The sequence below is a fragment of the Lutra lutra genome, chromosome 1 (genome assembly GCF_902655055.1).
Source record: "Lutra lutra chromosome 1, mLutLut1.2, whole genome shotgun sequence".
Lineage (NCBI taxonomy): Eukaryota > Metazoa > Chordata > Mammalia > Carnivora > Mustelidae > Lutra > Lutra lutra.
In genome coordinates this window covers 185,284,246-185,308,549 of record NC_062278.1, presented here as the reverse complement: position 1 = coordinate 185,308,549, position 24,304 = coordinate 185,284,246, and the positions used below count along the sequence as shown (strand labels likewise).

Below are 24,304 nucleotides of genomic sequence, written 5' to 3'. Positions count from 1 at the left end.
AGAATGGATATCCCCATGGGCATCTTCTACCCTCTTCTATGAGCTCCATCCTTGGAAGATATTTCTAACTTGGTATTATAGATAATTTTTTTCAAGTCTCCATCTTAACTATCATTCTAAGCTTTAAAAAGTTATAGCACATATACTTCTCTCCTGTTAGCTGAATTAAGATATATACTATAGGTAATTAAAATAAATGTGGCACAGTGATGCACCATGACATGTCCAGTGACCCAACTGACTTCAAGGCAGCTGAGATGGGCAGTTCTCTCTACTTGTGAATTGTCCCAGAAGCAGTGTGTTCTGAGGTGCTCTCCATTTTGCTCTCTCTGAAGCTGTGAGAGGGTGGCAGATAGAGCAAGGCAGCAGGCAGTCAATGTCCCCTAGAACAGCTTTCAACCAAAAGGGAAAGGAGAGTGAGTAGATAAATGCCCAATACTTCCTGTCCTTCAGTGAGTCAGTTATGACCGTAATTCTTATGCAGTTACTCAGAATAGCACCAGTGTGACTACTGTGGCAACCTCCTTATTCATGCTCCCTCTTGGCTTTTCTCTTTTCCTTGTCTCACTTTTCCAATTCCTTCTCTTCTGCTTTCTAGTACCATCTCCTCAGTAAGCTACCTGCACTGAAATCTTTGTCCCAGGGTCTGCTGTGGGGAGAGTCCTTACTAACACAGTGACCAACTTATGATTTTCACATATAACAGTTTATGTTCACAAACAGTACTTTCTGCTCCCTGGATCTCAACATAAGTTATTGTCTGTTGTTTGGCAAAGTAAATGGTAGAACACATGATGAGAGAGAATCCCTCCCCTAGAAATTCTCTCCTTCCCATAAAGAGTCATGCTAATCATTTCTTCATAGACTTAAGTATATTTTACTGGCTTAAAAGGAAGTGTTTCTCTCATGTTTTCTTCACAAGGTATTCATTGATTCAATCCCAAATCAACCTCACATGAGCAAAATCATCTCTTCCATTTTTTTTTTTTTTTTGGGTCTCTATCAACAGTGTTTTTGCCATTGATCGAGTGGATGGGGAATAAGCTAACTAATACTATGAAATCAATCTTTATGACATGAAGTTTGGTTTGCCCATCTTTTCTGGAACTCAAAGAAAACCTGAATGGGGAGGATCCTTGGATCAGGTCCTGCCCAGTCCCCAATTTTACCATTGAGGAAACTAAGGCCCAGTGAAATTAAATAACTCTTCTAAGACTAAGACTAACACAGATAAAATTAGAATTCAAACCAATGGGTTTTCAGTACACAAGGGTCTCAGCTCACAGTTTTCAAAGCTAAATATAATGTTTGACTGTTTCCTTCTCATACATTTTTTCAAATTGTGTCTATAAAACTACAGGTTCTGATAGTCTTCTGTGCTATTCTCATGTTGGAATAGAATCAGGTGGCACAGAAGCTATTGTTACAGCTCCAGAAGAGTGTCTGGCATTTTCAGTGGCAGAATTAAAGCTTTAATCATGGACGTTCTGGTCAACATATTGTGTGAGGCAAGAGGCTGGACTTGTCGTTGATCTCATGCTGTGAAATTCCTCATGGGATCCCACTTTATAGAAGAACTCACTTCCTACATGGAAGCTGTAGAATTAGGCACATTAATAATCAAAACTCTCCAAGAATATCTCTGCATCAAATCAATCCAAGCATTAGCAAAGCAGCCAGAAACGTTTTCTTGGAGGCTTCTCTTTGACTCTCACTTTTTTTCTCACCAACTGCTGGCCCCGCTTCTCTGCCCTGGATCCAACCCCATTATCAAAGACGCCAAGGCGAGCTCTGCAATTGATTGTCTGAAAATGAACAACACACAGATAGTGAGGAACTGGTATCGAAACACCCTGAAGTGCCTGTTAAAGTCACACTCCCAGAGAACTCGAACAATCCAGATGACTGAGGAAAATAGCATCTCCCAGGAGAAACAGGAGACTTGACAGGTAACACTGAAAAGAAATTTTCTGGCAAGGCTGGTTGAGAGGGAGTGACCGTTCTTCCTGGAGAGCATATGGAAGTGTTGACAGGCTCACTTCTTAATGTGGCCAAGAAAGAACTTAGTTCCAATGAAGGAAAATGAGCGAACACAGATGACAACCAATCATGTTTTTCATAAAGCCGGAAATCCTGTACATGAGACCCAGGGAATTCACAGATGCAACCTTGGCAAGGGTGACCTTTTGAAGACCTTCCCAAAACTCAGTGATGTTAAATAATTGGTCTTTTTGCTGAGACATGAATTGAATTCCATGCTGTACGAGGCTGGAGCCTGGGCGCAAGTCACTTAGCACATTAGTACAACACTGGAACACCCAGGAAGGATCTCTGTCCACCGTTGACCATCCTACTGGGGCCCTTCTTTTATGCTGATTTCCGTGTGTGAGGATTGACCACACAGATGCAAAACTCACATGGCTTTGTTTTCTATTTTGGGACACGGCCAGTTTAAAGGGAAGAGGCACCCTCAGGTTGGCAGATTAAACTTGGTTCTCTAATAGCCTTGCACCCCTCATGCAAGCATTTTCATTTCTTTGTTTTGTAAATTTGTAATAATTCAATTTGAGAACTTTCCCTAATTCAGCAATATCCACCTTTTTTTTTTTTTTTTTTTTCATTTTAGCCCCTGCTTTAGTTTAGGTTTCCCCAGAAACCTACTCTAAGTCAGGGGTTCTCAACCTTGACACTTACAGACACTGAGCTAGGTGAGTCTTTGCTGTGGGAAGCTCTTCTGAGCCCTATAGGATGTTGAGCAGTATTCCTGGTCTCTACCTGAACCCTCAATCATGATAGCCAAAAATGTCTCCAGATATTACTAAGTGTGTTCTGGAGGGAGAACCACATTTTTCAGACAAGGATTCAAGTGCAATACAGTTAAGTTGGAAAGTGTTTCCCAGGCAACACTGGTGTGGGAGCAGAAAGTACATACATATTCTCTAGAGAAACAGAACTAATAGTATGAAGGTATATAGAGAGGGAGAGCAAGATTGGTGTATTTTAAGAAATCAGCCCACATAATTGTGGAGGTACAAGTCCAAAATCTGCACAGGCCAGCAGACTGAAGACCCAGGGAAGAGTTGATCTTGCATTTCATGCATTTCCTCTTTCAAAGAATTCTTTCAAAATTCCCTCTTCTTTGAGGCAGAGGAATCTTTTCTACTAAGACCTTCAACTGATGAGATGAGACCCATTCACAGTATGAAGAGTAATCTGCTTTACTCAATTTGCTAATTTTTTTAAAAGATTATATTTATTTATTTGACAGAGAGAGAGAGAGAGTACACAAGTAGGGGGAGTGGCAGTCAGAGGGAGAAGCAGGTTCCCCACAGAGCAGGGTACCCAATGCAGGACTTGATCCCAGGACCCCGGGATCATGACCTGAGCTGAAAGTAGTCACTTAACCAACTGAGCCACCCATGCACTTCTCAGTTTACTAATTTAAATGCTCATCTTTTTGGGGTGCCTGGATGGGGCAGGCAGTTAAACACCTGACTCTTGATTTTGGCTCAGGTCATGATCTTGGGGTACTAAAATGGAGCCCCCAATCAGGCTCTGTGCTCAGCAGGGAGTCTGCTTCCCCTCTCCCTCTCCCTGTTCCTCCCCCCAATGACTCTCTCTTTCTCTCTCTCTCTCTCAAATAAATAAATCTCTTTAAAAATTAAAAAATAAATGCTAAACTTGTCTAACAATACTTTCACAGAAACATTTAAAAATATTTGACCAAATATTTGGGTACTGTGGCCTAGTCAGATTGACACATAAAATTAACCTTCACAGAAAGGAAAGGGGGAAAACCCCAATAAAGGTGCATCATTAAGCAAGTTCTATCAGGAACATGAGTGGAGTTCTGCTGGGAAATTTGGAAAATGGTGTAAAACACCTGTCTCACAGTTATCCATCTCAGTCAAGAGGGTGAGGGAGCTGGGGTGTTTGTACACCGGTTCCCATCAGTCATTGATTGAAATATGTTCCCAAAGGGCTTTAGTTTCCTGGTGCTTCTGGCTTACTGCTTACCCAGGAAAAGCTGGCTCTGACAGCTAATGAAATCCATCAGGCAAAGGGTACTGGGGCTGGCAGCTGGAATTCAGATTAACATGTGGAAAAATGGCAAGTGGCTGAAGGACTATAAGCAAGGCACTGACAGTATCTGCTGCCTTTTGTAAGCAACCCATCATTAGTTAGTTCCAAACTCTGGCTGGTGTTGAGACCTTCTTGAATGGCAGAGCCATTGTTGTTCAATGGCTCCCTCCCTCCATGCCTCCAAATACTTGATTTAAAAAAAAAAAAAAAAAGAGTAAATACACCTAAACTAAAAGTTCCCATCTTAGCCATTTGTAAATGTACAGTTCTGTAACAATGAAATACATTTACCTTGTGTAACTATCACCACCATCCATCTACAAAGAGTTTTCCTCTTGCTGAATAGAAATTCTCCCCCAGTTGACCTCCCAGTCTCCTTCTCCTTCTCTCTAGCTCCTCGATTCTACTTTGTCTCTATGAACTTGACCACTCTAGGAATCTCATATAGGAGGAATTCTATACTATTGTTCTTTTGTGACTGGCTTATTTCAGTGGTAGCATGTCTTCAGGATTCATCCATGTTGTAGTGTGTGTCAGAAATTCTGTTCCTGTTAAAGGCCGAATAATTTTCCATTGAAAATGAGACCACATTTTGTTTATCCATTCACCCATGGCTGGACACTTGGGTCGCTTCCACTCCTTGTCTGCTTCCACTCCTTGTCTGTTGCCAACAGGGCTGCTGTGAACATGGATGTAAAAATACCTCTTGATTTCCCTGCTTTCAATTATTTGGACATATAACCAGATGTGGAATTGCTGGATTATTTTGAGTTCCCTGCATGACAAGTAAACATAATGGGGAAAGCAAATGGGAAAAGATAAGTATGCTAAAAAAGGAAATACATTGATCATACGTTTCTGAAGTCTAGGTTCATCAGTTCCCAGGACCACGGTCAAATCTGAGATTTTTTTTTGAGTATAAAGCACATCTGTGAATGGTACATAATCACCATGGTGCTGTGTGCTAAAAACAGTTTTATTTGTCTTCTCTTTTGCCTTTTGATAAAGAGCTTTGTTTATAAAATTCCCATCTTCTGAAGCTCTTGAAAGACCTCAAGTGAGTTGTTCTCATAAATGAAGGCAAAAACATTGGCTGGCAAAGCCTGTGACTGACAACATCTTTTTTTAGCTACCTGAGCTCTATGCCTTAATTCTCTAGCACTTTCCATTTTCCCTTTGTTTCCCAGAGTTTTGCCGCAAACTGCTGTTTAGCAAAGAGAAGCCAAATTCAGACTTAGGCCAAACCCTAGTTGCAGTCTGTTTCTTTTTGTTGTTGGTACCAGCATCACATCCCACCTGGCCAGACCTGCCAAGTTTTTTGGATTTCCTAGAGGAGGTTTTTATTCTGTCTGCTTGTCTGCACTTGTATACAAAACCTGTAATTATATAATAGGTGAACTTACTGGTGTGCTATTGTGCTTTCTTTTCTTTTTTTAAACCAGCTGAATTGGTCCTTTTTGTATTTGAGCCTATTGTTACCTTTATAACTGTTACAGGTTCCTTCCCCTTGGCTTCCAATCCTCTAGCCTTTATGCCAGCAACTAAATATTTATGCAAAAAATTATTTAAAATAATTTGTCTTTCAGTAAAATTTTAAAACTTGTGTGTTTCTAGCTATAATTTGAATGTTTTAATGTTATAACTACAAATGACTCTTGGTGAAAGAATTTTGTTCTTAAAATATGTTATCCTATTTTTAGATAAGAAAGAGCACCTATGAAAGTCATTAAGTATACATATTTAATTCTTTGACTTAAAAAAATTTTTGACATTCCTAATCTGTGTTTAATTCAGTAAATGTTTTATGGTTAATACATTCACACAGAACTTTTGGAATAGTTATATAAAATATATGAAATTTAAAGTGAAATAAATGCTTGTTAAAATTTGTTCATTGATCCAAAAGCTGACATTTAAAAAAAATAGAGCAAATGGTATTCTGTTATTGATTTCATGGTACTATTCATTCCCATCTTCAGTCTTCAGTATAGTGGTCTCTCCTTCAAGTTGTTCATTTTCTGGAGGCCAACACAAAACTCTTCATTTCTGTAGACTGTATTTTCCTTAAGATCTATAGAATATTTTGTCATAGAACTACCTTCCTACCCCTTTTGGTGCTCTTTGCCAAAATGGCAAGCTTGAAGAGAGATGGGTGGGATCTGACTCTTCTTCTGGCTCTTGACTCTCAGCAAGTAGTGAACTTGGAGCACTTAGAACAGTGTGTGGAACCCCCTCAGCCTCTCAAATTATTGGTTGTTGTGGGGATTGTTGTATATCAAATCTAAACAGATTGCCAGGTAATTCTGTATTGGTATTCGATGAGCAAGCCAGAGGACAGCTGTTTCATGGAACAATAAATAATTTCAGTAAGAACTGAACATTAAGGTTTTATCTATGAGTATGTGTCCTATGAGTTAGAACTTGTGGACAACCAAAACTAATCACTCCTTGTGCTGCAGTCTTTTTACTAATACTCATTCTTCAATGATCCATCTTATTCATTATTTCTGTTGCAGCAGGAACCTTACTTTATATCTCAGTGACCGGAAGTTAAGAATCCATGTGACTCATCGACCAGAGGAGGAAATTAAGTAGACCTCTTTGACTTCCACTAAAACAGAGAATGTTACCGAAAATCATTCAGATAGAATTTTTCAAGTAGAAATTTTCAGTGCAAGGTAGTCAGGAACTCACATAGATGAAGGAATTGTATATAGTATATGCACAGTGAATATAAACACAAGTAGGATGCTTGGATGGACTCTACAAGCCAGAATGACAATGTGGTAGGAGAGAAAAGCAAACCACAGTGTAAAAGGATACAGTCTTAGATGTCTTCAGAAACTGACTAGATCCATTTGAAGCCCTTTGTCCCAGTACTACAGTGAAGAAGAAAAATATGGTTCCCCTTTTAGATAGCCAGCATTTCTTGATGAAATGGCAGAAACAGTTATGTAAGAGGGAAAGGGGAAGCCCAGTTCCAAGGACACAGATCTCAGAGGATGAGAAAATTGTACATCTAATTTATCAGGTATGGAGGCACAAATACCTTCAATTGGATTTAACAAATATGTGTATAGCCCTTTGCTCTAAGCAAACACATAGGAAACATAGCATTTGGCCATAGCATGGATTCTGGTATTAAACACTAACATGTGACTCCAGAGCTGATCACTTGAATGCGATTTAATTCCCTTCATGGATTCAGGCAGCTCACCTTCATTTATGAGAATGTAAAAGAGCAATCCTGGGCAGTCAAAAAGGAAACTAACTGTGAGTTCTAGTTCTAGCTCTGACTCAACCTGTGTGACACCTCGGGTTCAACTCAATAGTGTTAAAACATTTCTTTTTCAAGTCTTAGTGCCTTCTTTTCAAGTATCTTGTCTGGAACCCTAGTATATAAAACAGGTTACAAACAAGCTCATTAGCTCTGGCTGAGCTGAGGGTAAGAGTCTCAGAGTCCAAACCACAGAACCTCTTCTTATGTCCCCAACCACCTGCTCATGACCTGTCTTAGACAGGAGGATTTTGCAGAAAACAGTGCACAAAAAGGACATACCATGTGTGTTTTCCAAGGATGTTTCTAACTCAAAACATCCAATATCATTTATATATTTTACATCCATTTAATCTGGGTCTTCTCCCTCCCATTTTAATGCCCTCTGTTGCATGTTATGGCTCTCAAAAGCAACAGAAATATAAACTCCAAACATTCAGATGTGATAGATGTATTTTTTTTAGAATAAGGATTTGTTCCCAATAATCTCATTCCAAATCTGGAACAGGAAATGGGAAGTTGTTCCTTATGTATCTCCATGTCCTTTCTTTTGTAGAGCTATTGCTACCAGCTCTCTTTCCCCATCTTTAATTGCACCTTTCCACTATTAAATCTAGATCAACTCTAAAAGTTCTCTTTTTCTGAGCAGGGCAAGAATCTACCTTCCAAGGTGAGGAAAGAGGAGAAGAGTGTAATCATCACGTTTTTTTCTCTCTGTCACATAGCAACATAGAATAACATGGGGTTAAGTGTCATCCTGAGTAAATAATATCCTTACAGTCCATTGGGGAAAATGTGCTCTCAGTAGACTTAATCTCCGCCTCTGGGCTTCCCTATAATTTCATTTTATTTTTAAGACACTTGATATTTGATTTGAATGATAATTTAGGGATAAACTTGTCTTATTTTCCTATTATATTGCAAAGTCCTTAAGGATAGGAACTTTTCCATACACATCTCTGAATCTTTATGAGGCTAAATATGTCACCTGGTAGAATGTAGTTATTTTAGTAAATTTGTGGTGATGAAGAATACGTAGTTACTCTCCTAAATAGAGGTTGGGAAACTCTAGCCCATGTGCCAAATCCAAGTCCTCATTTGTTTTTGTAAATAAAGTTTTATTGGAATATAGCCATGCTACTTTTTAATGTATTGTTTGTGACTGTTTTCATGCTGTAACAGCAAGTTTGAGTAGCAACAAAGATTATTTGGCCCACAGAGCCAAAATATTTCCTTTCTGACCTGTTATGAAAAAAGTTTCTCAACCTGTGATCTAAACTCCAGGTGAATTAATATACATGAAAATATTTTATTGAGGTTTATTTTTGTCTTTGTTAAATTACTTTTAATTCATAAACTTTCATAAAGCAAACTTGCTACTTATGTTTCAGTTACTGGTAAATAGTCAAATCAGTCATTTCAAGTAGATACGAAGTGAATTTACCCACCCTAATTGATTATTCCTTACTGTCTTCTGGCTTTTTAACTATGCAAATGATAAAGAATTAGTTATGACCTTCCAAGTCACATTAGTCAAAACTTTTCTAGTTTTATGTAATAAAAGACAAACTCAAACTAGCTCCCTTAAAAAATCACACACACACACAACTAAAATGTCTGGAGAAGAAAATGATTGCCTCATGCAACTAAGAAGTTAAATGTTGAATTGGCATCAGAAAGAGCTGGATTCGGAGGCTCAAAAATGGTGTCAGGGCTTGCTCTCTCACCAACTATTAGTGCAGCTAGATTTTTTTTTTTTTCATATTTGCTTTATTCTTTTTTGCCAGATGGTCCAGATCCTCTCACACTAAAGAAGGTTGCTGCTGGCAACATTATAATTTCAGACTAGTTCTTTATAGCTTGTTATCCAAATGGAAGAGAAACTTGTCTCTCCTGCTATCTGTATTAAATCTGTAAAAGTCTCTACCTGCATAAGTTATGTGTCAACTTTTGTGTCCAAAAATATGAGATACCTTAGGAATGAGCCATCTGGGTCAAGTGCTCACCTCTATGTTCATTGGGTTCTATAAATGATAGTCCCACCAAACAAAGGCAGTGTGGATAAGAGCCAATGCCCCAATGGAAAGATAGCCACTTTGCAGATAAAAATAATGATGTTTATATTATGATTACTATTATGATTATTATGTCTATAGAAATATTATATCAGAATTTTAGCAGAGTAGACTAGACTTTACAGACAACAACCAGACTGAGGAAAGATGATTTAGTTCTTCATTTCCTCTCTTACATTATCTTTCTTCTCCTCCTCCTTCTTAATCATCATCATCATCATCATCATCATCTTCAACATCACTTTTTTATCCTGTTTAACATGTAGCTGCTTAAACTTTCATAATGCCCTTTTAGCTACTTTGGAAGCAGATTCATTGTTCAAAACTCTACCCATGCCCCCATTTGCATCAAAGCTTAAGACTTACACTCATGCATTCTACTTGTTCCCTTTTCCTGTTGGCTCTGTTTTAATAAGATTACATAGCTAAAGTTGGGATTTACTTACCTGTGAAGTTGGCCAGAAATGGAAAATTTCAACAACTGAGTGGTTAAGATGCAAATATTTTCAAAGTGAGATTAAGGGCTGCAATGAAAAAAAGAAATGCCAGAATGCAGAGGATGGGACTCATTTTTGGGAGGGGGGAGAGGATAGGGTCATTAGAGTCTCTTATACCTCCTCACATCCCCTACCACACTTTTACCCAAGAGCATCTAAACTTTTACATACTGAAAAGTGGTCTCAGAGGATCTCTGAACTGTCTGAATGAACCATTTAGAAATCTTAGTATAGGTTATATTCTCCCTACTTGTCTTACAGCTTAAAGACACTGTGATTTGGATCTAAAATAATTACTGCTATTCAGTGTCATCCACACATAATTAGCCTCAAATTATAATGAATTAACATGGTTTGCCCTGTTCATGAAGTGAAGTGATTCTATTACTGGTTTTTTTTTTCCTCACACATACTTAAAATAAAAACATTTGGAACTTCCATCCTCTTAGGTGAAGCTCTCTCTAGAATGTCAGCTCCCAATGAAGAAGAAATAGCAGGGATGGCTACTTAACCATATAGACTGAGTTATAGGGCACAATCCAGATGATTCCTGGATTCTGTTTTCTCTATGACATCATATCTATTCATTTTCTCCTCCCCTTCCTCCATCTCCCCTCCCTGTGTATACATAGAAAATGCTCCAGTGTGGCAAAGATTTTAGGTCACTAAGAAAGAGTCCAAACCAGAGAGATTCATGTCTTTCCTTATGCTCTATAACTTGGTGTAAACAGATGTTAGTAATGAAAGAATTATATAATAATTCTAAATTTGTTTCTGACAGTGAGAGGAAGAAGGAAAACATTTCACAGCATGGATTTACCTTTTAATTCTCACTGCGTATACACAGAGAAACTCCATGAAAATGCAAGAAGCCAGAACACCCAAGAATTCCCACTACTCTCTGACTGTCCCTTTGGTTTTACTTTTAGCCCTCAACACTTAATCCAACATTGAGCTCTTGGTGAGAAAATGCCCAAATATATGTATGTCTGAAACTGATTTCTCCCAAGTAACCTTGGGTTTTCTTTGGCACTGTTATTGCTAAGCCACGAATTTGAAGTTGAAAACAGGGTATTTTCCATGGAAGTTTCTCATGTATAAAAATCAATCTCAGATACTGACCAACACAATCAGAGAAATTAGTTTATTAATGAAACTCTTGTCCAAATGGATTTTGAAAACTAAAAATGCCTTTTCTTCTATTCTTAAAGAGAATGGAACAATCCCTTTATTGTCATACTTGCTTAGAATTTATTTTCCACTCATTATGCATGCCTCCTTTATGTCATCAATACATAATCCATTATGTGCCTCTTATCGTATTTGCTCCAACTATTGTCTCCAGATGATGTCAAAGGACATTAGATACGAGAAACTAACTTTGCAGGAGTGAATTAATGTCAGTGTTGAAGGAGTCTATAATCATATGAGTAAATGCGCTTTCAGGAGGCCACACAGTATGCTGATGACAGAATCAAGAATGAAACCTAGGAATTCTGATCATTTGTCTTGTGTTCTGTCCACAAATGATACTACCTATTCTTAGTATTTCGTAAAGACTTGATGAAAGCAGTCCATTTACCAGAAACATAAAGCATTCATGCAGGAGTTTTTTAAAAAAATAATCCAGTGGAAATTTCTTTAGTGATTATACAAAAGTTCTGAAAGGAAATCGTGTGTGTGTGTGGGTAGGTGGGTGTGTGTATGTGTGTGTGATGATATACATAGTGTTATTTTATATAGGGCAAGATTATTAAAACTTGGCTAGTGCATCGAAATTTTCCTTTGAAAGCTTATCTTATTTAGAAGTTAAAAAGCCCCAGTTTAAAAAAAAAAAAAACATTTATGCCATCTATGAAATTACTGCAGCGCAGAATTGGAGCTAAACATATGGACTGACAAGTTCCACCAGAGGTCAAATAGTTTACCATCAGCAATTGGCTGTTTGATCTTAGGCAAGTATTTATCACTGATGAGTCTTCTGTTTTTATTTTTGTAAAATGAGGGCATGAAGACTGATTTCTAAGCTTGTTGTAAAAATTAAGTGAGATAATGCACTGAAAACATTTAGGACAGAATTTTGGAAAGGTAGCAACTGTAGAGCAATATAGTTTTTAGATGTTTCTCAACAATCATAGAAACAGCGGAACAACAAGATGGCTACACTAGAACCCTCTAGACAGTGTTTTCAATAAGACAAAGTGAAAACATACCACCACAAGCCCCAAAATGCAAACAATGATGACAAACCAACAAAAACAAACATATCCACCAGTCATGGCTATCTGTAAGAAGCCAAGAAAATTTCTGATAACCAAAATGACCAGAGAGGCATCAAAAAGGACTTTTGTGAATATATATATTTGTAGAACTAAGATTACATGCTCTTTCAATGTAAATATAGTACAACTCTAAAAGAAATGCAATAGGAAAGCAATGGCCAAAAACGTACTTAACTATCTTCAGGAATCGAATTGGTGATGGTAGCATTCATATTAGTATTCTAAGAAAGTTGTGCTTGTGATGTGCAATTAAGTCAACGAATAATTGCAAGATAGTTCTAATTCTATCATTCCCTTGTCCTTGAGAACCAGGAACCTCTGCTTACTTCTCGTCACTATGTTGTAGGTAGGTGTTATTCACAAATAACTAAACGGTAGTGAGCCAAATTGTTGTACTAGTAGTATTTTGAATTGATGAACATTACAACTGTGGGACTCTGGTTCTACAGAACTAATGGAGTTTTTCTATATAATTATTTCTTCGTCATATTATTTTTCTCAATTTGTAGCCATCAGTGTCTTGACCCATTAATTTTCTGAAATTCTTTCAAAACTCTCTACTCCTACTTGTTTCCCTCAGAACTTTCAGAGTTTCTGCCTGTCTTGGTGCCTCAAGTACAATTCCACACTTTTGTTTTAGAGTTGAATGCATCTTATATAGGATATAGTCTATTTTTTTCCCCACCTGGCAATAAGACAGGGGGAGTGACCAGCAAAACTTTGAGGAGAGATTAGGTGGAAGATTGGAAATGACACTCTCCAGTACTTGTATTATAATGATAATCTGAGTTAGGAAGCAGGACAGGGGTGGGGGTTGGCAGTGTGTGGGGTGGAGGTAGAAGTCACTGTCTCCTTTTGTCTGAAACCCCTAAGGGTAGAAAACACATTATTTTCCGTGCCTTATGCTAAGTCAAGCATATTGTCAATACTCAACAACAATAAATAATTAGCCATATTGGATTTACATACTTAATTCACCATATGTGGAAATTAAAAATGTGCCTCTGAAAATAAGTTCTCAAAGACAGTCTTTGATATGTTCTGATAGCAGTTGTAAATCACAGCATTTTGTGCAGAATTTTAGATCAGCTAAATGTATACCATTTTACCCTTTCATTATATCATAAGTTCCTTTTTAATATTTTAAAATAAATGCCTGCAAACTGAAAGTCTTATTCTATTTAGAGGCTCTATACACACTTCTATCCCCACACAGATATGGATATGGTTCTACCTAGCTATTTATCTATATGTAATATATAAAGCAATTATTCCCTAGTAAATTTGTACATTTCATTTTCCAATACAGTATATCCACTTTAATCATATACTTTCTAATCTTTTTGCCTCCTAGTCTCAGATTTTTGAATTCACATTTCCTTCACTTTGTCTGTATTTAAAAATAATAATAATCATTTTACATCTATTACAAATAACAATACCTAGTCCCTGATTGAATGCTAACATTGTAATTCATTCTCAGGGTTTGGCTGCCATTCATTCATACCTCGAGCTGTGCTCTCATTATGTATGACATCAGCAGAAACTCTCAATTCAATTGCAGTCTTTTCTTTAATTAGGGACTATGTATTATTTGGTTTGTAGTATCCAGAATTAAAAATAGCCCCTTCCACTGTGTAATGGGAAAGGAAGAAAACTTTGAATATATATTCTAATTGATATTTTTAATACTTACTCTAAAAGCAATCAAAACTTATGTTAAATATTAATTATAATATTTTTCTGCTTTTGTGCACCTTGATTTATTGCTGCCCTTTCGGGTTCACTTTTAATTACATTACAGGAAAACAAAGGATATTTTTATTGAAGAGTTATTTGGCACAGACAATACTTTCAATGGTGATGGTTATACTGAACTTTATATTAAACTTAATTTTCAAAAGCATATTTAACACAGTTTGCCAGGCTTTTTAAAAATTATTTTTCCTTCCTTTAACAACATGCCTCTCGGGTCTCTATATTAGAAATCGGGGACAAAGCTCATAAAGGAACAAAGACCCTAAATCAGGGATGGTCTTTTAAAAGAGGTACAGTTTCAAAGACTCCTAAAGATATAAATCAAAGTGCTTTTGAATACAGAGAGCATTCTAAAAGAATATTGAACTGTTTGCTTAAAATCTCACATTATTTCCTGCTTTTTAAACCCTGTTCCTTTTTGAAGGCTAGCACCAGATAGGGACAAAAGGAATATTTTCATGCAAAAATCAGGGCCAGGTACAGAGGCACAGTCAGAGTCTATTTCAAGTGGGGACAGGAATTTAATTCAAGTTATTCTCCTCTTTATTCCACATTTAACAGATATGAAGGATTTCTCCACCTCTCTGACACTTGTGCAGACATCACTAGATACTGTTTGCACCAGTGGCGGGTACTGGGAAATCTTGGTGTGGAATTTTTAGTCCACTTGGAATGGATTCTGAAAACACGGGAGAGTGGAAACATGTCTGCTCAAGAAGGTAGGGGCTTCATGTTTCTTGAAGTCACCTTTCCAGTCCCTGCTAGGACCAAAAAAAAAAAAAAAAAAAAAAAAATTATCCTCTTTCTCTTTCTAAAAAGAATCATGTTACTCACAGGTGGGCATTAACCTAGATACTATTTTTAATATGAAAAAACAAATCCTCAGACTGTAAGGGAAGACGGCGCTTTGACTTACGTTGCTTTCGATGTATGTTTTTTTATGTATTTTTTTAACGTAGTACTTCCAGCACTTTGGCTAAATTGCTACAAATACCAAAAATAACTAACTGATCATTCTTTAACAGATTTTACTTTTCAAAACTTATGACCAAATACAAGGCTTAAGCCCCTATGATATGTGTGTTTCATTAAGAAAGTGAAATGCTATAATTCTGAGTAGAGCAGGTATCTGTGATTTTTCATGTTTCCATAGCAACATGTAATTTTTATTGAACTGCAGAATAAATAGGCAAATAAAACATACATAAAATATTGATGGGCGTTGGGTCTGTTGTCCAGGGACTTTTGTAACGTATGGTCACGAGTGGTTCTTTCTAACTCCTGTAGCCATTTTTTTTAATTATAGCATCGTCTTATTTCGATTTCTTTAATCGTCATCTAATGCATAAAGTTTGTTTTTAATATGGTTTCCAAACCCTACTTTGTAGTGTACATACCAGAGAGAATACTGAGGATGTAACATGAACACAGAAATGAAAAATGTTTTCTATATTTCTCTAAGGGAAGTTATATGATTGGTTTTGTCTTGCCATTTTTTGACTAATTTTTACAAGTTATTGACAATGACTTATGTTCCGTGTTTAAAATATATAATACTGAGGAGAAAATAACAGATTTAAATAAAAATGATCACATTTGAGAATACAACTTATTTTTGAAATAGGTGTTCCGAAGATATTAGCTGGAAAGAAAAAGGAAATGGAATCAATTAAATTATTCATTTGAACTTGAAAAAAGGAAAAAATATAAAATGAGATTGATCTAATATCCACATATTTTATAGAAGTGATCATTAAAGTACTCTGCTGTCTATCATTTCAGTTTTATAAACATGTATTGAGAGCGAACTTAATAATCACTACTGCACCAATTATTAAAAACTAAGTTTCTGACCTTCAGTTTCAACCTTAAGAGAAGAGGCTAAATTATTGAGGTTAATAGAAGGTTGATAAAATAAGAAGAAAAAAAATCTCTGAAAATTGGGTTTAATGTCAGGAAAAAATAAATCTGTATCCCTACCTCATAGCTTATAGCAAAATAAATTCTGAATTGATCAGACTAAAACTTGCAAAATGAAATTATTAACATACTAAATAAAAATATAGACCTTTTAAAATATTTATATGGCTTTATTATTACACACTAAGGGGAAGGGGATGGGAAGGGCCTTTCTGTATATGATGAGAAACTCAGAAACCATTTAAAAATGATAAATATTACATAAACACAAAGAAACTACATAGCAAAGAATGTCACAAAAATATAAAAGAAAACAAATCCAGAAGTATTTTTCCCACTCATATCTCAAAAGAATTAATTTTTGATAGATATTATATTCCTACAAATCTATACAAAAGATTACAACATCATAGGAAAATGGACAAAAGAAAAAGAAATACAGCTATCACCAACAAGTTTGGAAAAATGTTCATCTATAGTCTTCATAAGATAAATGCAAAGTAATGAAACACCACTTCACTTAGCATATTGGTTTTGTCTGGGTAAAAAAAACAGTTTTATAACCATCTTGTTAGCAAGGGTATGAGTGCAAATTGTTGTAAACATTAAAAGAATCAAAGTACAATTTGTTATAATACCATTGGAGTGCCATTTAGCAATACCTATCCCAGAAATGCAATAATCCTAATAATTTTATTTCTAGGACATTCTCACTTATGGGTAAAGTGCACAGTTCTCATTGTAACACTACTTGCTATATAAAAACAGTGAAAACAACCCAAGTATCCATCAGTAGAGAATACAATAAATGTATTTCAGTGCATACAATGGAATACTATGCGGCCAATTGGAGAAAGAAGCATCTCTGTGAGTACAAATAGTCACATCTAAGAATACTGTTAAGGGGTTCCTGGGTGACACAGTTGATTGAGCATCCAACTCTTGGTTTCAGCTCAAGTCACGATCTCAGGGTCATGAGATCAAGCCCTGTGTTGGCTCCAGACTCAGTGTGGAGTCTGTTTTAGATTCTCTCTCTCCCTCTCCCTCTGCCCCTCCTGCTTGTGCCCTCTCTGTCTCAAATAAATAAATAAATCTTTAAAATATATATTGTTAAAGGAAAACAGCTAGGTACAGAATAGTGTTATAGTAAACTCCCATTTGTGTAAAAAAGGAAAATACATAACAGATTTGTTATCCAGAAGAGATGAATTTGTTAGAGATTGGATAACAACTTATTTATCACTGTATATTCTTTTGTATATTTTGAATTTTGTGCAAGCATTTATTGTGTCTATATAATTAACTTTTTTTTTAAAAAAAAGTATTAATTTAAGACAATACAAGGGCAAGTACAAAAAATACATTTAGTACTAGGAAAATTTTAATTAACAAATGACTACCCTGCCATGCCATTCAGGAAAAGTTTCAAATTAAGGGGTCTTGAGCCAGATTTGAACCTAAAATTGAGATCAAGAAGTGTTATTATGAACTAAGATGGTCATAATCATATCCATATGAAACAACCTTATGACTACATCCTTCAAGCAAGTGTGAGAAAAGGAGCCTAAAAAGAGGCAGGGATTATGGAAATAGAGAAAAAGAGTGGAAGGAACAATGAAATTAAATTATGTCTGTTTTGCAGTGGAAGCAAAATAATGAGTTTATAGGAGTTCAGAACAAATATTCAAATGATATGATAGAAAGTACCATGTTCTTAATGATTATGTTACAAAAGTACCGTTTTTTGCATAAATTCTTAGATGAGGAGAAGCAATGTGATGTATTAGAAAAGGCCGTGAACAGAATTCAGGAGACATTTAGTCTGGTTCTTATTCGGCCATTAATTAGCAAAGTAACCTTGAGAAGGTCACATTGTGTCTCCAGGCCTCAATTATATTATCTGTTATATAAAGGGGGGGGGGCGTGCAATAGATTCATGGTTCCACAACCATTTTTTTTAATCTGAAGAACTTTATTATTTTTTTTTTTTTCCAAATGAAATGTGAGCGCAAACCTGTGAACCAGATAAAAGCAGGGCAATTTTGTATAAAGCAAAAATGGGTGCCCCAGAGCCCTCCTTCACAGTATCTTTCTTTCTCATCATGGCCCTCTTTAATGGAACAAAATCAAAGCTCTGGGAACCAACAAAGTTCAATTTAAAACTATTAACTAGGGGATACCCCAAGTCCCTTTTTATGAAAACATTTCATAATTCTAGGGAGATAATTGATTCGTAGGTTTGATCATGTTGTGAAATTTCTACAAAAATATTTGCAAAACATAATGGTGCTAGTAGAAGGTTATGCAAGGAATAATTACTTCAACAAAGATTTATTAAGTGTCTTTTCTGTACTTGATGCCTTCCTTCCCATGATATTGCAAGACACAGAGCTGGGTAGAGTGCAGTCCTGCCCTCTCTGATTCTCATAATTTGTTGAAGTTTTTTAAAAAAATCTGTTTAGGGTTATCTGAGATTTCTGAATATTTATACTGATTTCTTTTATTTGTTTGGAAACTTGCCCATTGTCTTTCTTGTTTTCTCCTGGGACACCATTTCCATGTATGATAGTACTGTTGACTAACTCACATATCTCTTGTGCTCTTTTTGTTCTTTCCATCCTTTTTTCTTGCTGGGTTCCAGTTTAAATGTCTTTTATTGACCTGTCTTCAGTTTTCCGATACTGTCTTCCACTGATTTCCTAAATTCACGTATTATTTCTTTTTTTTAGCGATAATCTGTCCATTGTAATTATTTTTATAGGTGTAAGTTTGTATTTTGAAATTATCCTCCTTTTATTTCACCCATCTTTTTCTCTTTTTCTGTAAGCACATTAATTCTAGTTATTTTAATGATCTGATTGGCTTATTTCAGCATCTGGATTATCTGTGGGTTTATTTCTGTGGTCTGTTTTTGCTCTTGGTTGTTGATTATGGCCATTCTGCTGCTTGTGTATAATCATTTTTTACTGAATATAAGACATTGTGTATAAAAACTTCAAATGTTAACTTCCACAAAAGAAGCCTCTTCTTTCTTCTTCTTAGGCAAACACTGTGAGGGGCTGATTGGTTAAATGAAATCAGGGATCAGCCGGGTTGGGGTTGGGCTGTAGCTTTTGTGAACCTAATCTATCTCTGCAGAAGATTCAATTCTGCCCTTCAAAAATCTTCAGATGAGCCCTTTGGCCTTTTACCTTATGCAGCTTCACACTGTAATAAATGTATTAAGTCCATGTGTCGAAGGCCTTAAGCTTCCAACCTTGTAAGTGACAGACAAATATAAAAAAATCACATACTTTCTTATCTCTCAAGAGTACCTTTCTAGAATATTGGCTTCAGCTGCATCTAGAATCAGTGAATGTGCCCATGTAATATCAGTTGTAAATCTTTAGTGCTAATCCATCCTGCCTTTGAGGGTTCTTTTCAGGCCTTTTCCTCCAAAAGATCTTTGTTTCTTCAGTATTCAAGATTATGGGATTTTTCATGTGCCCTCTCACAATCGTTTGGTTCATTCTTTTAGTTTTTCACATAGGATGAGAGTAATCAGTTCATGTACAAATGGGCTATTTGTTCGAAAGCCCTCAAATCTCCAACTTTTATTATTCTGGCTTCATTGTTCCACTAAAAACTCTTCTTCCTCTCCTTCTTTCTCTAGCGGCCTTCTTTTTGCACTGGAATCTCATTCTTGTGCCCAGCATAACGAATGCTACCAGGGAAAATACTGCTCAATTTATCAACTCACTTCCTACTGCTTCCCCTCTCTCTTACATTGTAGTCTATCTGACTTTTCTTGCTTTCTGATGCCTATAAAAATATAACCTTTGCAATTTACCCAGCTTTGTCTAATATTCATTTGCTACCACATACCATTCAGGAGCAGAAGTTCACAATGGAAATTTTTTTTAAAATATTTTTTATTTATTTAACAGACAGAGATCACAAGTAGGCGGAGAGGCAGGCAGAGAGAGAGGGGGAAGCAGGCTCTCCGCTCAGTAGAGAGCCCAATGTGGGGCTCGATCCCAGGACTTTGGGATCATGACCTGAATCGAAGGCAGAGGCTTAACTCACTGAGCCACCCAGGCGCCCCCACAATGGAAATTTTTAAGAACTTTAAAATCTAAACAACATGAGACAAATTTTTAAAATGTAATATTTATCATACTCTTCTTGTTCTTATATCTGAACAGCTATTTCTAGGTTTTCCTCTAAATGGTTTGAAAAACTATATGGGAGTCTCTGGTTTTGTAATGTCATTAACAAATACGTTAATTTTTAATTGTAATGTCAATTATTATATAATGTTATATATATATGATATATATAATGTTAATTAATAATTGTAATGTCATTAACAAATATGTTAATTACTCAAGTTAAAATTTCATATATATGTGTATTTTGTGTGTGTGTGTGTGTGTGTGTGTACACATACATACATACATACATACACACACAATATTCTCTAATAACTTTAGCCAGGAAAGACAGAATTCTCTGAAACACACTACACCTTGTTTTGTTTTTTTTTTAAGAATAATATAAGAGAAAAGTTGAATAAAATATTAAATTAGGTACTAATTTTCTAGTGTTTAGAAATAATCATGCAATAATCATAAGTAGTACCTTGAGGGAAAATAAACATTTTCTATTGGTATATGTATAGAATATAATAAGTATAATCTTATATCATGCTTTGAAATTGTAAGCCACTAGTGTTACTATCATTTTTTTCCAACTCCCAGAATATATCAACACTCATTTTAAATTATTTCTTCAATTAACTCCAGGATATCCATCATGCTAAAATTTTTAGAAAGCCTGGAGGGCTTAAGAAATTGTGTGTGTGTGTGTGTGTGTAAGAGTGTACTTAAGAAATGAATTTGGTTTGCATACCTTGGATTACTAGGGATTTATTTTGTTCTTTCTTTTGTTCTTGATTTTCTTATATTTTAATCAGTCATATTTGTAAAGCAATTTAAAAGTAGATTAAAATTTAACCTGCAAAAGGGTTGCTTGAGAAATGAATTAATTCTCTCTGCCATTCTATTTTGCTCTTGCCCCTTTACCTCAAGGGCCTGAAATAAGCCGAATCACCCCTTGTAGTCATTTTCTTTCATTTGGCATTCACTAAACCAGTGTATTCCAGAGCGTCATTGCTGCATCAGAGCTATCTAAGATAGATTATTAAAAACAATCCAGTTCTTGGGTGCTGTCTCAAACAGGAATCATTAAGATAGTTCTCAAAATTTTGCATTTAGTTTGCACATCAATGCATACTATAGTGAACACCATTACACAGTAAGTATTCCATAAAAATAGCATAGCACAGCATAATCATTGACTACCTTATTATTCAACTGAAGACTCATTACCTTGGTTTCCATTATAATACCCATAGCAGCTTCCTCTGTAGGTACTGGTGAGGAACCTGTCTTATTGGCCTCCTCCTATCTGTATTCTTCTCTGGAAGCTTTCTCAACAGCTACTCATGTCCCATTATGGAGATCTCACTAGAAGATCTTCCACTTCTTATCTTCTTTATTCCATATTCCAGGGCAGTGGCAATATCTATGTATATGTCTTCATCTTTGAATTACTCCCCTTGGGATCAAATCTGGAGGAACATACATAACCTGAAATTGGACATGTCATTTACCCACATGTCATACTCATGATATGAGGTCACTGTGGTCAGAGTAAAGTTTCCACCCCCCGGTCTCTGCAAACAGGAAAACTCAAGAAACAGCATGAAAAGTCCATAGTGAATCTTCTTCATTCTTACCATTTTTTAAATTCTGGATAATCATAGGAAAGTGATAAGCATTGGAGACAGGAACAAAACTAAATCTCTCTTGTCTGGCATCCAGAACAACAATTAGGAGCAAGGGATTTATAGGAAAACTGCCTAGATTCATATTCTCCCTTCATGACCTTAGCCATGTCACTTAACTTCATCAATCCTCTACATCTGCATCCATAAAATGGAGGAAAACAATAGACTTTGATCCCTCCAAGTGTCTTTGTAAACTGTTTTATTGAGATATCAGACATTCAGAAAAGTATACAGATCGTAAGTACAGAGCTCAATGAGCTTTTTAGAAAGCAAATACATTCATGTACCCAGCTTTCAGATTAAGAAACAAAATCATGTTAAGTCTTACCTGCCCTATTTTGATCAATATTATTTTACAATTTTTAGTCAATAACAGCTCACCAAGATTCACCTCTGTCATGACTTCTAGCCTCATTGATCAGTGTTACCTATTTCTTACTTTATATATGTAAAATCATACAATATGGACTCTTTTGAGTCTGACTTCTTTCTTTCAATATTATGTTTGGAAAGATCATACTTGTTGTCACATGTAGCTATAGTTAGTTTGTTGTTGCATTGTTCCCTTTTGTCAATATACCACAATTTATTATGTATGCTATTATTGATAGGTCTTTGTTTACTTTCTAGTTTGGGCTACTTTGAATATTTTGCCATAGATATTCTTATACATGCTTTTAGTAAATATATGTACACATTTCCATTGGGTCTATACTTAGGAATGGAACTGTTGGGTTGTAGAGTATGTATTTAGTCAACTTTAGGGGATCGGGCAAACAACTTTCCAATGTAATTATCCCAGTTTACTCTCTAACAGGGTATGTGAGTTCCACTGGTTCTACATTATGACCAATAGTAGCCATCATTGTCTTTTTTTTTTTTTTTTTTTTTTTGCCATTCTGACAGTTTGGGGTATTGTCTTAAGGTTTTCCTATTCTTTTGTCTAATGACTAACACAACAGAATGCCTTTCACATGGTCTTAATGTGGTTCTTGTGAGAATTCAGTGATACAATGCATGTTAAGCTCTTTGTAAAGTGCCTGGCACATAGCAAGTACTCAACAAAGCCAGGCATTCTTAATATACCTTTGCCTCTTTGATTGCAATGAAGAACCATGGTGTGATCTCAATATTGCACATTCTTACCTTTTAAAAACCATTGTTCTTTTCCTCTTTGGGATGCTATGCAAAAATAGCCACAGAAAACTAGACAAATCATATAAGAGAATGTTAGTAAAACAAGAAAAAATAGTTTTATAGCTCTGTTTTTTTTAACTAGTCTAAGCAACCATAGTTTATTTTATTGAGCACCACAGAATTAACACAAATGAAATGTAACCTCATTAATCACCACTCATCGATTTACACCTCGCTAATGCAATCATTTAGGAAAGTAGCTCTTAGGTAATGGTGTCTCATTATAGTTCTTGTGTAATTTCCAGATAGGAATTATTATCAAGTATGTCAAGTGGGAATCCTGCATACTGGATGTGTGATAATCCGAGTACTCAAACAGTTGTGTAAAATACCACCAGGAAATTTTCTAACTAGCCAATAATGAATAATGTAGTTTACCTTTGCCATGCTTTAAAAGGAGTTTACCTTTTTGTATTTGTCATTCAGTCTTGTATTAAAAAGGATGTAGCAACCATTTCCGTTCATATTCTATTTCTTTGACTATAGTTAAAAGAGAAAACAGAGCACAAATTGTGGGCAACAAAGGAAGTAGAAGGTTCTGAAGACAGACGGCACCACTATGCAAGTGTCATGGCGTCCGTTCAGGAATTTAGAACTAGGAATGACATGGCAGGGGCCTCACAATGGCCTTAAATTTTGAGCTGTCTAAACAATGCCAGCAGGAAGGCATCAATCAGTGCCATCCAGCATATGGACAAGAATATTTATCCCAACAAAGTAGCTTTTATTTTTTGAGTTATTGAACAGTTTGTTGGGTCTTTTGCATGAATGCTGAGTAGGAAATCTCTACAGACACATTCTGATATATGTATTTAAACATAATTTAATAAATAAACTCAGTGGCATGTATATAGCACAAGCTACACATTACAAATTTTATTTTTTTAACTTCTATGATTATGATGAGCTTTGAATATATTACATTACCACATATAACTTGAATTGTGTAATAAAGTAGTGATTTGAACCACTTGGTCAAGAACTGACTATAAAACCAAAATGCCTTTTGAGTCAACAAATATTCAAGTAGTCATGGACTGGTGCCAGACTACAATTGGTGCTGTGGTAGATGCAAGGATATATATATATTCAAGAACAAGTATTACTATGAAGTTACTAATGTGTTCAACAGGAAATTTTGTTTAAGAAAATAATCAAATGAGCAAATTGTGTGGGGTGTGAGTTAACATTCAGTAAAATTATTTAAAGACACAATAACCATTTCACTTTTTAGGAATGTATGATTTGCAATTTTTTTCATATTTTCATATGAAGTGTTTTTTTTAACCCGACAGAATAGAAAACAAGTTAGAATTTTGATTGAGAGCAGTGGCTTCAAAGTCAGACAGACATGAATTAAAATCTGCAGTGACCCTCAGTTTCCT

The 24,304-nt window shown here is 35.8% G+C and overlaps 1 long non-coding RNA gene across 1 annotated transcript; it reads right to left on the bottom strand.

Annotated features, from left to right (window-relative positions):
- Positions 1–14,492: 14,492 nt before the first annotated feature.
- On the bottom strand, positions 14,493–22,906 carry LOC125089165 (uncharacterized). Its single transcript, XR_007123875.1, has 3 exons — positions 22,869–22,906; positions 21,235–21,503; positions 14,493–14,733 (listed from the first exon to the last, which is right to left on the bottom strand). It is a non-coding gene; the product is annotated as an uncharacterized LOC125089165 (long non-coding RNA).
- Positions 22,907–24,304: the final 1,398 nt, after the last annotated feature.